Raw genomic sequence first — 16,697 nt, forward strand, 5'->3', positions numbered from 1 at the left:
AGTAAACTGTGTTTCTCTATAAATGTAGTTCGTATGTTGGGAGTCATGTCGGTCGTTAGCCGGCCGGGCGCATACACGCTACATTAGGCACTAAATGAAAGCACTATGCCCTAACTAGGACGAAATATATTAATAAAGTGCTATTCAGTTTCTAATTACTCTAAAGACTTGATGTGTTGAATTAAAGTTCAAAATGGAATAATGTTAGCTTGCTCGTGTGTTTCTGAGGAGTGTTGGCCTAGTGGCTTCAACGTGCGACTTTCATCCCTGAGGTCGTAAGCTCCCCGATCCCCGGCTGTGCACCAATGGATTTTCTTTCTATGTGCGCATTTCACACTCGCTCGAACGGTGAAGGAAAACATCGTGAGGAAACCGGCTTGCCTTAGACCCAAAAAAGTCGACGACGTGCGTCAGGCACAGAAGGCTGATCACGTATTTCCTATTAGATTAACAAATGATCATGAAACAGATACAGATATCTGAGAAGTCGTATTAAATCTCGTAATTGATTTAGTCGTAAATAGACAAAATAATATTATGTATTTGTGAAAATTTTAAATTTTTACTCAAACTCAAAATATATTTATTCATATAGGTAAACGAGTACACTATGAACGTCAAAAAGAAGTTAAATTAATTGTAAATTTACATTTACTATTAGTTCGCAAGTCAAGGGAGTAGAGCGGATGAGACAGTAGTCTAAAACAGTAGCATTAAACTTCGTCTATAAACAAGTGTGTTTATAACAGCTGTTTTTAAGAATAATGTAATGATCAGTATACGAAGATTAACAATATATATGTATATAAATTACAACGGACTGTCACAATACACTTACCTTGAATGAATACACCATGACGTTATAATTTTATTTAGTTTCTACTGAAAAAAAATATGAACAACAAAATATATATGAGCATCAATTGTTTTCCGAGAGTGAATAGAAGGCATAATTACATTCGCTCTTAAACGTTTTCATTCACTCGTTCATATCTGCGAGTGCAACTCGTACTCATTCATTCGCTTTAATATTTGTTTTTAATATTGAAAAAACTTAGGCTGGCGCGAGTTCTTGATAACATCGAAACAACGTTGTTATGGAAATAGTTTTTCGCAAATGTGGTGAATTCTCGGAGCATTTTAACAGGTTTTTCTGAATGTGAAACTAGTATTTCTGTTTCCTTAACAAAATGCAGGTACCTTTGTACTACCTACAATTGAACGCGGTCGAATTTTTGAACTTCGAAGTTTAAATTAGGTTTAATTAAAGTTCGGTCAGCACACGTTTGATTTGGAGTAGAATATAACGATAAATAGAACATACACATCACGTAGTTTCAGACGTTCTTCACATATTCCGTCGACGTTTCTCTTCATTTAATAAAGTTGGAAAATAATGAAAAGCTTTGAGTCTTAGCAATGAAGAGCTTTCGACTTTCTACGTGCCAAAATATGAAATGGAAATCGACTTAAATAAATGCAGACAATAACTCAGGTGTAATCGGGAATGCTTCGCCATTCGAAACCCGACCAATATTTTAAAGCTATGAAATATACTCAGATACCAATCTCGAGATAGCTTTGCAACAAGTTCTGAGACTCGCTGATCGAATTTGCACCTTAAAATTATGTTGTTAAATATCAAAATAACTTACTGTTTTTGCCCCAAACATGGCTATCAACTGAATTTCAACTTTCAGGAGAGGCTTTTCAATTTACGTTGAATAGGGGAACCAGGGGTCGAATCGCATCGACATTTAATTCGCGGAAATAGAGATTACTTTTCAAATTATTATTATTATCATATTAGGTTTCTTGTATCTTTTGGAACTGGAATTTAGTTTAATTAAAAAATGTTACAGGCTAGTTATTGAAGAGATGGAAACAGTGTCAAATTGCTTTGCAATTATTTATATCAACTCCTGTTTCTCTAATGCATGTTTAACGTTTTTAATACGTGTAGCGTATGCAATAGAGGCACAGATATGATACTTTAAGACCACTTTACCATTTTATCTAATTGATTAATTACTATTACCTATTCTTTATTAATAAATAGTATAGCGAAGTGTAGCTATTGTATTTTCATTATTAATATATTAGGTGTATACAAAAATGACTAAGAGTTATAAACGTGAAAATATCTGATATAGTAGTCTCTTAATTATTTTATGTGCTCCAATATAGTATGGGCCCAATTCCAATTTGCTGCTGACGGCAACATCATACCGGATTGAGCCGATTTGTTGTTTAAAATAATCGTGTTTTTGTTTATCTTTATTTATATGTAAACACTTAAGAAAACTGAAATCATTGTAACCAAGATGGAAAAAAACGCTAGAATAGCTTTTACGTTTCAGTATGTAACATTCACCATAAGTATTTTTACATAAACACCGATTCAAACACATAATTCATATTTGCAAATACGTTTCTAAATGTCAATACAAATTGCAAAAGCTATCTATTACAATTACAGTCCAACCTAAATGGAGTACAACGTAAAATATACCAACGACCTATTTGCAGAAATTAATTCAATTGAAGCTACCATTTATTAAGGTCAAACGGGAGTCGTGTACTGGTAAACAAGATATTTGTTTAGTTTTTTGTCTGCTTAGTTACATGAGAAGAAATATAGTTGAGTTATATACAATTATTAAATTATTTCTTTGTTACTAGGTGAAGTTAATAAACAAATTAATTCGTAATTGGAAATATATCGATCTTAATGAACAATTTAAGATTCAAGCTATATAGTGTATGGCTTAGTGGCTTCAGCGTGCGGATCTCATCCCTGAGATCGAAGGTTTACACCTCGCCTGTGAACCAATGGACTTTCTGTCTATGCCTGCATTTATTAGTTCAAACGGTGAAGGAAGACATCGTGTGGAAACCGTATTGCCTTATACCTAAAGTCGACGGCGTTTGTCAGGCAGAGGCTGATCACCTACTAGGTTTTAGATTGATATTTGATCGTGAAACATATACAGAATTCTAAGGCTCAGGACTAAAAAGGTTGTAGCACCACTGTTTTTTTTGATAGTCATTTGTTATAAACTTATTACGTCTTTAATGTGATAAAACTGTCTGTTATGGATTAACATTCGGATATTCTAGAAACGAACGAGAGTGGTAATAAAAAACGCATTAGCAACGGAATCGGGCGTAGCACTGACAGTCAACGGAATACAATTAAGGAGTGGTCTGTTTTACCCCGATTTTCTCAGACAGTGTTTAGTACTATACATTTAGAAAAAGGATCTTAAATAGATATATCAATGCTGGTGTATGAAAAAAGATAAGTTATGAGTTTTTGACAGACAAATCTTATAAAAATACATTAATAACAGGAAGAGTCGTGAAGTTTCTGTATTTAATCAGGAAAATAATAAAGTCTTTCCGTTTCTACAGGGTAGCATTGAAAAAGGGTTGAAGTATTCGAAATCTTGTTCTTTTAGAAAAAAAATAGATCCTAATTATTATTACTATGTAGGTTAAGGATATTTTGAATGTAATATGAGTTTTGTGTACAAAAATACGAAAAATAGCATACGTACGAAACCAATATCACACCGAAATACTCGCAAACATACAGCTGAAACTGATAACCCTTGTAGTTAGTAAATAATTAATGGACTCACTACACTGTGAAGTTTTTCTCAATTAACGAAAAACAATTAGAAGGGGCAATCCTCTACGAGTAGAATTTATGCTATCCCAAGTACACCTTATTTGTACGGTACTTATCCGTTTTAGCGTAGTTTGACTTAATTACATTGGAAGTCCAATTTCATGGACTGAAAATTATTCAATGGAACGGTCCGAGTGTGTCAAGTTTTTTTGTGATTACGAAATTGGATTGATATTTATATAGATTAATAAAACGCGTACCACATAAGTTCTGTATGTATGTTATGTAATAAAAATTATTTATTTGATTTTGTACTTCATGTGATGTAAACAAATCATCGATAAGCTAAATACCACCGTCGTGCACATTCAGAATTAAATGATTTTTTGGTATTATTTGCTTGGCACCACTACTATATGAATCTAGAGCTCAACGAAGTATTTCCGAACCAATGCTTACAAGGATGGCAACACTCTCGCCAGTCTTTTTTCTATGAAAATGTCCGTGGCAGCGGTAATACTTTACACCCGACGCTGGGTGGATTATAATACGATAGACATAAGACGAAACGTTGCGTTTTATTTTGATTGGTCTAAAGGACGTAATGACATGACGCATGACGTCGTATGAAAACGGGTATTGGACTGGTGATGCCGGCGACCAATCAGACGCGAACGGGGCCACAATGGTTTCGTAAGACCAGGTTTGCCTGTTCTATAGTAAATCATCAGTATACTTGTCATTTGGTGACAAATTGACGAATTTGAATTTAGAACATTTTATTATTTATCACGATTAAATGTTTTTCCAAAAATAAATGTTGCTGAACATAATTTATATTTAATAGTACAGTACAAATGTCATTGTGTAATTGAAGATATATACAGCACGTATTCATAGTTAATATAACAATAAACCTGTCATTTTTCTCTTTCACTTCATATATTGCATATTCTACTCTTGACCGAGTGAAGAATATATTGTCTAACATTCTTGTATAAGCTCAGTGAAGCGTTCTCATATCTAGCTTGTTTGCTTTTCTTAACCACTCCATAATCGAATTGCGGAAATTCCTGATGCAATGTTTTATTAAATTTTATCTTGCAGTTTTATAACTTAAAAAAATTATGAAACAATAATTTAACTTATACAATATTTAAGATCGGATACTTTATTATAGGATAAATCAATTTACGGATAGAACCACAAGAATGTTTTTGTTAAAATAGTGCAGGCTGTTTCGTTTTTATTAATAAGCGGCTAATAAATATAAGGGTTGCTCATGATCAAAGAGAATCGTATTTTAATTCAGGTTATATACATATAAGCTTATTATAGTTATCTTTAAGCCATTTCTATGAAATGTAGGTAACAAAAGTACGTTACACAAAATAGTCTATGATTTTATATAGGTTTGATAAGTGGCTTTGTATGTTTCCGATGCAGAGGTCTCCACGACTCGACTCCAATAAGAGATTGGCTAAAGCATTGTTCAAAAAATATCTACTGAGTATTTTTAATAAAATATTTTATCGGATTAACGTCCAACCTTGTTTTAGGACTACGAGATTTTCAGATAAAAAATAAATTTTCATTTTTGTAGTGTACTATGATAAATATAATTCGATCTAAGTCAACCCATTGTTTTCACAGTCACAGGTCTAGGGCCCTCCACTTTGCACGTCACAATAAGTTTTTTCTAAATTGTCTAGACCTGTACGTGTTATATATACAAAAAACCGGATTCGTTGGTAACATAATGTCAAAAGACCGTAATCTTTTTAGTATGACATTCATCAATATTTAGGATCTATTAATTTTTAGTCTGTTTAAGTGTTTCTTTATAGTATTAACGAATCACTGATAATACGAGTCTTTTGTCTATACCTATATCTAACCTGTTAATTCAAGCCACACCTTTGCCCACTTTCGAATCTCCAATAATACGCCTACAGATAACTCGATATCCCTTTGGTCCAAGTTATGCGGACAAAAATACCGTGCATAGATTAGCGACCAGCAGTGTAGGTTTGGTCTTGAAATAGTTTAATGACTGCAATAAAAATTAAACGTGTTTTAATGAATTAAAATAAAAAATTAAATAAATGGTGGCGCTACAACCTTTTTAGGTCTGGGCCTCAGATCTCTGTTTCATGATCATTTGTAAAACTAATCGGCAAGTAGGTGATTCGCGTCCTGTGCCTGACACACACCGTCGACTTTTTGGGTCTAAGGCAAGCCGGGTCCTCAAGATGTTTTTCCTTCACCGCTCGAGCGAATGTTAAATGCACTCAGAAAGAAAGTTTAATGGTGCACAATCGGCGAACGAACCTACGTCAAGAAAGTTGGCCAAAACCGATGCGTTAATTTTTTTTAAATAATTTTCACTGACAACACATAAACGACTTTTTAACACGTATAGTATTTTTATCATCAAATAATCCAAGATTATTAATATTAAAGTAAAATTTCCCGACAGTCGCTATCTGTTCATACTTGGATCAATGGAGCTATTCAAGTTTACATATCGCGCCTAATGGCCGGGTAATTTGTTACACAAATCGCAGGTGTACCGTCCGGTCGGTTGATATGCATAACTAGATTATCTTGATGGACATTAGTATCATAATACATCACACACATATACATAGCTTCGTTAATCATACCCAGTTTACATAATTGTTATTTTACTCTTCAATATCCGGCTCGAAGGACCAAAATTATGTTTCTGGCGTTTCTAGTAGATTATTATTAGTGTTTTCTTTATCTAGTCAGATGTGTCTAATTTTAAATAGGACGCCCATTTGGTCCTTTGTGCGTAAGACAGTCAAGATCCTTCCCGTCTGAAAGTTTCCTGGGGACTTGGCAGGCTTCAAGGACCGACCTCACTGCTCCGAGGATTTATGTTTGTTTGGGAATAGTGTTGATAGTGTTCACAGAAATTAATGTTATAATGGTGGTTCAGTATCGTCTTGGAGTTTTCATTATTATCTCTTGCTAGGAAGTGCACTGCTAATTCAATTCAATTTAATAATAAATAAACTATTCAATAAAAATCTTCACTATGGCAGAGTCAGTCTTACCGATTTTTATAATTTTTAATATTGTTTAATTTCTTTTTGAAATAAAAATTGTTGTCCTGATTTAAAATTTCCTGTAGAAAACTGTGTCTAGCTAGGATTGATACACATCAGAAATCAAGCAAGCAAGTTTGCAAGTTGTATAAATTACTGTTTCAAATGTTTCGTAGAACATATAACATTCATATATGGTCGTGTAAAAGAAAATTGTGTATTAAATACATTTCTGTCCAATCAAACGGCGAATCCCGACGGGTAAAAATTGCTTCTGATTAAATTTTTTCGTATATTTTATCTCCAATTTGGGCGCCTCGTGTGACTTTGAATTTGATCGCGAGCGTAATGCGATTATCTCGAATTGTGTCTAATTTTGTTCAGCCACCTATAGATGTGATTTTTTCAAAGTAGAAAGTTTATATTTCAGATTTTTTCCTATAGAACACGGAGCTTATCTAACCACTGACAGTGCTTTTCAGAATTTTTACGCAACGCATACTTTCGAGTTAGTCTGTGTGTTCGGATACTTCTCATACTGCTTGGTTCTTGAAATGGTGCCAGTGTAGAAAGAAGAACGTTGAACTATGGATGGAAATGGAGTCAAATTTCAAAATTCAAATGTACTATTTGAATTTATGTATAGGTCAGTATCGACAAGGACTAGTTTGAGCAATGATTTCGACAAACCACTGTAGAAATGCATACGTCCGAAATTTATGGTGTTAAAGCGCCAAATATCAAACTGAGATGCCGTTGGCAAGAGATTTATAAGTACGTCGAAGTATTTTTGCGAATAAGTCTTAGCCTTTAGAAGTTTCCTGTGTGAAGTCGTCAGTGTAGAAGACTGTAATTTTCCGAGAACACATCAAATGGTTAGGTATAGTTATAACAACTATATTGTTAGTTATATGATTTAGGTATATAATTATATTTTTAAATGATTTTTATGTAGGATAATCGGTTTGGGTATTATTTAGTCGTTCTATCGAATTAGTAGTAGCTGTTAAGATAAAATAATGATGTGGAATAAATAAATAATTAAAATAAAAGACTCAGTCTTTAAAAGCAAGAGATTGGTCCCTGCATCGAAAATTATGTAAAATTCGATTATGATTTCCATTATTCTTATTAAAGAATTAAATTCAAATCTTCAATACTGAAAAGTTGACCAAAGGGCATGTAGAATGCAATGTAAAAGTATGGAACCATGAACCGTTAATCCTCCACTTCAGTTATCCCAGTTATATTATTCTCTGCAGCGCAAGAGTATGTAGAATGTTCCCCTACTCTTTCACTTGAGAATGCCATAGGTACTTGGATTTCGTTAACAAATACTAAATAGAGTGGTTGCCTGGAAGAGATCGCTTGAAAGCGATAAGGCCGCCAGTTGCCCTCCTTTTGATTTCATTATGTTAAATTTTTTTATATATTGCAATGTAACGAAGGGTTAATAAATAAATAGAATCGATGTTAAAAAGCTTAAAATATTTGGCCTTCCTGCCTTTGTTTTCGTAAATTACCGATTTCGATAAATATATGTTTTATATTATATAAATATAATATGTTACTCAAAGAGTATATCGTGTGTAGGATGGTGAAAAAAAAATGTTGAAATCCTACACGATTTTTCAACTTATTTATTTATTTCGTAATCCCACAGCTATATATGCATTAATAATATAAAAATATTAAATACAAAGAGCTTCAGTTATTTACGAAAGGAAATAATAAATAAAAACGATTACATATGTAGGTAATACCTAATCGGGTGTGTTGTGTGTGGGGTTCTGGGGGCTCTTGATGAAGGTTATTTAGCGCTATTCAGATTCTTAATACTGATTATAAGCATATTCCGCAATAGCTTATTCATTGTAGACCAACAAATCTTTTTATATTAGTATAGATTAAAACACCTTGCGATTGTTAGTTACGACTTTGGAACATAAAATGTAAAGCAGAACTTTTTAATTACGATCGTCGCTCAGGTTTGTTTTTATTACTTAGGCCCTAAATTACGCTTTCATTTACAACTTTGCTTTTAAGCGAGGATTTGAGCGTGCCTAGTTTAAACAGTGTCTAAATGTTTTACATTGTTATAATTAACATAGTTAGATGCATTTCGTACACGCAATATAAGCTTAATTGTCCAAATGGCATTATGAAATTAAAATTTATTTATTGTACATTTATGAACGTCTATATTAAATAAAAGAATATCTTAATTTTAGGAATTATTATATAATAGTGACTTTTGTTCTTAAATTATGTTAATTATATTAGATGTTTAACGCTAATTCGAAATTTAACATTTCGTCACTGTTTTCTCAAGTTGGGTGTAACATCTGTTTATTAGCTAGTAGTAGAAAAAACAGTATTTTTTTGTTTTTTACACGTAAAAACAATAATTCTCGATAACTTGCATATAATATACTATTTGAAAATAAAAACTTATATTAATCCCTCAGTCTTCACAAATGTAACCAGTGCTGCTGCGGAACTGAAGAAGCGGATAAGCGGCGAAACCATACGCGGTATTTTAACTCCTTTTTGGTCAACCGTGGGCAATGTTTACTAAAACGACCTCATGTAAAGGTCAGGCCGCGTGTAAAGGCCTTAGGGTTTATCTCGTATTTTATACATACATGGAATCAATGTATGTGTCATCCATTATTAAATTAATCTAAACCTTTAATTGTATGTTACCTGATAAATTAAACATGATATTTGATACACCGAAGTAGTACGTATAACGCGAAATGAAATTCAAGAAATTTTAAAACACTCGTTACGACCGTTGTGAAAATCCACTTTATTTAAAGTTTTTTTCAACTCGGGTCAAGGCTTGTCTCTATAGCGGTTATGTAAGTCTATGAATGCTCTCTTAGTGCACTTATTATGATTTAAATAGGAGACGAAAGAGTTAAGGATTTCTTGAGTATGTAAAGCTATTCGTTTTGAATTACGCTTTCATATGTATTCTTATATTGAATGTATAAAATGTTGAATGTCGTCAAAATGTTTTACCGTATTTTTAAGTAAGTTGTAACTCAACATGGGGTTATAAATGTAGTGGATAACCTAAATGAAACTGAGACTGGGGTTGTCTGACATATGGACTTATACACTGGACCAGAAGGGAAATTAGAGAATTATCACTAAATAAATTCAAAGCCCTCGTTAAACGTAAATTAATCAGGAAAGCTTTTTATAAATTTGACGAATACTTAAATGATCCTAGATTGATTCGCTCCAGTTGAAACAATTTGTATGACGCAATACTTGGCGATTAAAAAGAGTGGCGGAAAGTTTCTTGTTAGTTTTTACCCGCTCTACGCCCTTGACTTGCGAACTGGTAGTAAATGTAAATTTACAATTAATTTAACTTCTTTTTGACGTTCATAAGTGTACTTATTATAACTATATGAATAAAGATATTTTGAGTTAGAGTTTGACTGGAGCCTGATTGTGTATTAAATATATTTTATTCCAACCAAGCTAATACTTCGTATATTTTATCTCCAATTCAGGTGTGATTTTTTAATACTTAAACTGGGGTTATGGGGTGATAATTTTATTTGGTAATCCGGACAGTGAGACAGAAGGATTGTGTCTCACTTATGGACTGGGCTGGCATCTCGGCTGAACTGATGTTAACTCACTAGCGAGCTTTCTGCTGTTATGGGTCGAAGCCACTAAGAAGGGAAAAATTCGGGATATGTTTTAACAGAATCGTTACGGAATCAATTAATGTTTAATCGATTTAGTAGTAGAAACTTTGTTTGCTAATAACGCAAACAGACTAATCTAATATAAAAATGTATCACTCCGCTCAACGCTAGAAATATTTAAGCGTTATTGCGAACAGTAACAATATCCGTACAAAACATAATAGCGTATTGTTTAAATGACAAATGTAGCAATTAAGCGTATTTTTCACAAGAAAAGTGACGGAACATCCATCAGCCGGCGAAATTTCATCTCCATATCTGGCGAAACGTATAAAGAATCTAGGTCAGACGGACAGAACGAATTTATAAGGGCAGGGCCACAGTTCACAAACGACTTATAGTAGAAATTTTAAAGATATATAAAATATAGTGGAACAATCATTCATCTGATTATAAAAATGGTAAAACAGGCAAACTACAAACTATTTGAAACTAAAGATATATGGGTTGCTTATATATAAAGAACATTTAATTACAAAAGAGTCATATTATTCGTATTTTTGACAGATATTTTGTAATTTAATTTTGTAAAGAATGTGCTGTTAAAGAGTATACTGTGGATGTAAAAATGCATCTTTCAGAGAGCCCGTGGACAAAGGTTTTAGCCTACTTTTATATTTTCGCCTTTTCATTAACATCTTTGAATATATTTGAGGTTGTTTTAACGTAGGAATTAAACACTTAAAACAAACTATTTTTTTAACCATTTTTCTCAAAATTTTAAACTTTTAATCTTTATCGTAATCATATTTTAGAAAGAACCCATTACATTATACATGTATCTTCTTTTAGTGCCTCTCTATTACTGGAGCTTGGACGACAGTGTTGTGATGCCGTTGTCCTGTGCTTCATGCGGTCGCAATACCGGTCCACTAACATTACGCAGCTATGATTATTCCTTCTACTAACACGCCATAATTGTGGGTGGTGGTGGTAGCGGTTTTGGTGGAACACGTGGCATACATACGAAAGACGAAAATCATAATATTTTTAATTAATTAGTACTGAGTGACATTGTTTTGATTTGTTTTTATATTAAAATCACGCACTCTGTAAAATCAAGCTCTAAATCGATAATATTAATGTATAGTGTCCCTTTATTTATCTGCTATATTAAGAGGGTACAATAACTAAAGGTATGTAATTAGAGAAGTAAGTAAGGGACCACCCTTTAACATTAGTACTCTTTTGTCACTTTCTATCGAATTGTATTTTCCCTAAGAGGAAAAGAGATGAGCAGTGTAATAGGCATGGAAGCTTAGAGCTAGGCATAGAAAATTCAATCTAATACTGCTATTAAATACCTGCTACACAACTAGATATCTCCGGCATGATCGCTCATCATACAGTAATTTATAGCTGTCATGCTCATATGATAACAGACAGTTTCTTAAATTAACTTATTTTTTGTATATTTAGTGGACCATACCAAATTCAGACCAAAACGACCTGTCGACAAAAAGTTTTTTGTACCCTTCATTTTATCTGTGGCAACTTCTGACCTTCACCGAAGCATCCTTTGGGTCGATGCCAAAAACATGACAATAGATTTTGAAAGAGAATAATGATATTGAATAGTGATACGATAAAATATTTTTAGGAAAATTCACGTGTTCTATACACGAACGGACTGTACATCATATAAATTGGTATATGTATTGTCTGCTATGTATGGAGACGCAACATACGTATGATGAACTTAGTATATAAGTGACTTTGTTTCCCGCGTCTATGGTTCAAGAAATCTAAATGCTTAGCAGTGACGAGGCATTCAAGTTATAAGGTAATGACTATATATACAGTTCACTTGTATAGATAAACTTCACATTTCGATATAAAGGAGAACGTGCGACTCTCATCCCAGAGGTCGTAGGTTCGATTCCCTGTGCTCCAATAGTGCGCATTTACCATTCGCTCGAACGGTGAAAGAAAATATCGTGGGCTAACCCACGGCGACTTGATCACCTACTTGCCTTTTATATTAACGAATGATCATGAAACAGATGCAGAAATCTCAGACGAAAAAAGGTTGTAGCGCCAATGATTTTTTGAAAGTGTAACGTGTGCACCATGATAATTTTAAAAAAGTTTTCTAGTTCGTTTTATCTTTAGTCGTACGTTAATAGTATTAGTAATAGTTCTACTTACAATTTAACAAATACGAGTTGTGATCGATCCTAAGGATTTCGATCTTAATAGTGTAATCATTAAATTATTAATCAATTGTACTGTACATTTTTTTCTGTATATTCCAAAGCATAAATCTCCAACATAAACACGGCATGGCTGGACTAAGGCTATCCTTTGGCTCGTCGCCAAACATTTGACAATAGCGACTGAATACCCGCTACCCTGACATTTATATGCATTAACGTTTCAGACAATCGCACTGTGTTGTATTACATACCTCAATAAATAGGTTATATCTTGTATTGATTTTACATATAATCGGCTTTATTTTAAATTTTTATTTGTTGAAGCTATAAGGGGTTTATTAAGAATATTTATTTAGTTTATACATATTTTTATTATTGTCCCTTTCACTTGTTCTATTAGTTTTGTCTTAGTAACTATATGTCTTATGTAGCTCTGCACTTCTTGCGCTCGTCTTATTCAATTTTTGTTTATCTCACAGTGCCTGGAAGAGATAGCTTGAAAGCGGTAAGGGCTCCAGTTGTTCTTCATTTTACTTTTTTATTTTGTTTGTATTACATTTCTGTATACTTGCAACGAAGTGCTAATAAAAATAAGCTTTCCCGCTTTCCTCACAAACCCAGTTATGCATAATGATAATAATCCTGTAATATGGGTTCTGACTGACGATCTTATACGTAAATAAGAATTTACTTGTCACAATTTCCAGTTAATATATAGTTTTATCCTTTATATATCTCATACAGTATGCATTCCAACGATCATTAGTCGTGAACAAAGCCGGCGCTCGCCACTAAAACCATTTGTTATGACAGCGTCCCCCGAGGGTAAAGTCAACGTGCAGTCACGTACCGATTCTCATCCTTGCCATTGTTCTAACTTGCTCCTCGACTCTCAAAGACCTCTTTGTTGCCAATATAATGCCCGAATGCCTTACAATCCATAAATAACAATTAGAACTTGCTACAGAGACTAGATATTTCTATATAGAGCACGTGTAGAAGTTTCATAAAAAAAACAGCAAAAATAATTTGTTTCTCTAAATGGATGCGGTCTCTAAATACCAAAAACAAAAATACATATACATTATCAGTAATATAGATTAATATTTTGCACAAAAATGAGATTGTTAGCGTTATGTCTATGTTGAGTCTACCTTGCTGGTAGACCATTTGGTTTGGTGACGTCTTCAGGTACACGAGAGATGGTGGAAGTAATAAATTGAATAGACTCTAAAGCTCTCATGGGCTCTAAAACTCAGTACGAAAAGGAGGAACAGTTCACTATATTCTTTTTATACTTCGTTGCATTAATGCAGAAACACAGTAAATTAAAAAAAGCAAATCGGATCCGTATCGCTTTCAAGTGATCTCTTTCAGGCAACCACTGTGAGTAAAAAAATATATGTAATATGTCTCTATATATCATTTTTAATGCGATTTTAATGTTTTTATTTTTATTTTCAGGTAAGTCGCGATGATTACGCTGCATAAGTTTGTGATACCACAGAGCTGTAAGTACTTTGGTTTAATTAAATAATAACGGTTTTAACGAACAATTTTAACTTAGATTTATGGCGTGGAAATGAAAAATATTACTAGGAAATCTCATTAAATACTAGAAAAATATTATTTTCCAATTTTCCTGGACATTCTTAGCTCTAGATAACATTATTAAGTCTTATAAAGGCCAGTTACAAATTACATTAAAAATTGTATTGGATTTTATACGTTTTATATAAGGTCTTGCAGCGAGGTAAAGGATTCAGTTTACTATTTGAACGCCGGCTGTTATATACATATGGATATGTATTCTGTTTGCAATTAACATTCGCCCGTCTGGAAGAAAATATTGAGAAATTAGCCACCTGTTGGTAAGAAGGGTTATCAATATATACAGACCTACATATATATACAGGTATATACTGAGACTCCTGTGCGTAAAGAGATTTAGTGCTGTTTTTAATTTGCAGCATTTGAAGAAGTAGCTTTTTGAAATGCATCAAAAATCTCTTAAACGTATATAAATTTATTACATTAGTTACATCATTATGTGAAGCGAAAAAATATTTCCGCCTAAAATAAATAGTGATCTTTATGAGCGATGGTGGTTGTTTTTGTGTCGTCGGCAAACGTCGTTTTGCCATGTATATTATTTCCATGACATATATTTTTTAGTTCAATAAAATAAGCTAACTACTATATTAAAAAATAGGGGTTGATCGTAGAGGGGTGACAATTAATGGTAGTATATATTTTTGTATGCTGAATCATAAAAAATATAAACAAAGAAATTGTATAAAAAATAAAATATTTTTTTTGGTGTGGACACCCCTTATCACTTAGGGATTTTAAATATAGATAGTAGCCGATTCTCAGACTTACTGAATATGCATAAAAAATCATATGCATCAGGTCGAGCCGTTTCTCAGGAGTATGGAAATGAACATTGTGACACGAGAATATTATATATATATATTAAAATCAAATATTATGTATAGATTATCTTATCTAAAGGTGGGTCACCCTAGTATAATTCGTTATTTAGGTTATGTGTTTAAAGGATTGCCTACAGTTTTCAGCACAGTGATCTCATTACAGAATCTCTCAATATTACATAACACGTAGGCGGTGGTTCGGCAGCTGGCAGAGCGCCCGACGTATGATTACATTTGAAAATATACATGTTATATAATATGAGTTCTAGTGGTTTACTGAAGTGAGATTTAGCGAGAATTCGGGAAGGCCGTTTTATCGTAACATAGTTTTTAAAACGAAATTAAATAAGTAAAGACATTTGTATGGAGAACTAAAGCGTGGAACCTGAGTATACAGAATTTTGGTTTTGAAAAAAGGGGTCAAGCGGGTAGTGGCTCACATGCTGATGGACTCAGTTTACTAGAGTCTAAGTGCGTAGTTGTCTGTTTGAGAATCAGTCGTTCTTTACTTGAAGGTTAAAAATATGTTTTATTTTAAAGTGACTAACAAAATGAGGTGATGGCCATCTAACGCATGGTCTTTATCGATTGTGTCTAAAATAGCATAGCTTACTTTCATTATAATCAATACATTTGTTGAGATATTATGCTATTGACAGACATATATGTCAAACACATCTTTTTGCGTCGATATTAAAAATATTTTTATAAGGAGAAATGAGAAGAAAATATTACTTTAAAGGATTGAAAGCGTAGCAGAATTTAAATTTTTGAATTTTGTAATGCACGGAACAGTTTTATATTTCAAATAGTCCTAAAATTGGGATTCCAATAAGTCTTATATACTAAATAATTTACGATGTTATTGAAAAGCCAATAGCAATAATTGGGACGTTCCACAACCGAGCGTTATTGAAACAGTTTTTGTCGTGCACCACTGTGGAACCAGCCCACTAAAGCCTTTCCCAACCAATTCGACTCAGGGTCCTTTAAGAAAAGAGCGTAACAGTTCTTAAAAATATAAACAGGTTATCCTGCAAGTTTAAACTGACCTCGCCAGAATCAACCAATAAATACGTAATTTATAGTTACGTCTACGTGTGTCAATAAAATTTAAGTATAATGGAGTAAACACGTTTATGACCAATAAACGACAGTTCGTAATTTATTAGAGCGTATGTTTACATGACTGAAGGGCGAATATGTCACCTGGGTTCCAAGTTTATAGTTGGTATTTCTGCTACGAGATGGCGCTGTCATGATTATTTATTATAATAGTAGAACATCTTAGTTGTTCGAGGACCGCAACTACATATATCTACGTCTAATGAATATTGTTTCACTAGAATCGAACCGTGAGTATTATAGTTCGGGTTATACGCGATCAGAAGACGAATGTTAGGAATCAACGGCTTGAACTATATAAAAACCCGAAAGATAGAAAAATTTAATAGTAACAACGAAAGTAACGGAATAAAATATATATAACTAGATTTCTAGTTAGGAAACCTACACTATCAAATATTATTAAAGCCAGCTGTCTCCATGATTTTTATACTTACTCATATGAAACATTTTTCTATGCTATCTATAGACTGATTGCTATTTCATAAAAACATGCCCCTCAGTTCAAGGAATAACTTTAAAAAAAAACTCAAATGTGTCCA

The 16,697-nt window shown here is 33.1% G+C and overlaps 1 protein-coding gene across 5 annotated transcripts in view; it reads left to right on the forward strand.

Annotated features, from left to right (window-relative positions):
• The window catches only part of LOC123712851 (atypical protein kinase C), a 174,883-nt gene that overhangs the window by 84,921 nt on the left and 73,265 nt on the right, over window positions 1–16,697 (forward strand). The gene's annotated exons all lie outside the window — the stretch shown is intronic.

This window comes from Pieris brassicae, chromosome 8 (assembly GCF_905147105.1).
Source record: "Pieris brassicae chromosome 8, ilPieBrab1.1, whole genome shotgun sequence".
Lineage (NCBI taxonomy): Eukaryota > Metazoa > Arthropoda > Insecta > Lepidoptera > Pieridae > Pieris > Pieris brassicae.